The sequence below is a fragment of the Camelina sativa genome, chromosome 18 (genome assembly GCF_000633955.1).
Source record: "Camelina sativa cultivar DH55 chromosome 18, Cs, whole genome shotgun sequence".
Taxonomy (NCBI): Eukaryota; Viridiplantae; Streptophyta; class Magnoliopsida; order Brassicales; family Brassicaceae; genus Camelina; species Camelina sativa.
Genome location: NC_025702.1, coordinates 17739147 through 17740007, shown reverse-complemented (window position 1 = coordinate 17740007; position 861 = coordinate 17739147).

Sequence of the window (861 nt, the reverse complement as noted above, 5' to 3'; positions counted from 1 at the left end):
ATTGGTTGTTTAATTTTACATGGATTGTAGACAACTGGAATGGACCCTATCACGAGGAGACATGTGTGGGACATTATACAAGAGTCAAAGAAAGGTCGAGCCATTATACTAACAACGCATTCTATGGAGGAAGCTGATATTTTAAGTGATCGAATAGGGATCATGGCTAAAGGCAGGCTCCGTTGCATTGGGACCTCAATCAGGTTAAAATCCCGCTTTGGCACGGGATTTGTTGCTACCGTTAGCTTCATCGAAAGCAAAAATGACAATAACATCGCTACTGGAGCTTCGCACGAGCCGTTGAAGAAATTCTTCAAAGAGGTACATACACTCACTCAAAAAGTATACTAGCAACCATTTTCTTTTTTCTTTTTTTTTTTTGTCGTCAAGCAATTTTTTTTTTTGTGGTGCAAATATAACGTTTAGGTGCCTAAGCAAATTATATGATTTTTTTTTATTTTTTTTGGTTGGCAGCATCTGGAAATTGAACCAACAGAAGAAAACAGAGCTTTCATGACTTTTGTTATCCCCCACGACAAAGAAAAACTTTTGACGGTACCAATTAAAGCTCCTACAATAGTCCTATAGATTTCCATCTATCTATCTAATCTATGATGTTGTTTATCAAATATTGTTTCTCTGTGATCTCAATGGTCAATAGGGTTTTTTTGAGGAGCTACAAAACAGAGAATCTGAATTTGGAATCTCGGACATTCAACTCGGTCTTGCGACTCTTGAAGAAGTGTTTCTGAATATCGCAAGACGTGCTGAACTAGAAACCGCAACAGCTGAAGGAAACATGGTTACTCTGGAGTTAAAATCAGGCATCTCACTAGAGGTTAATCTAAAATCCACATATAC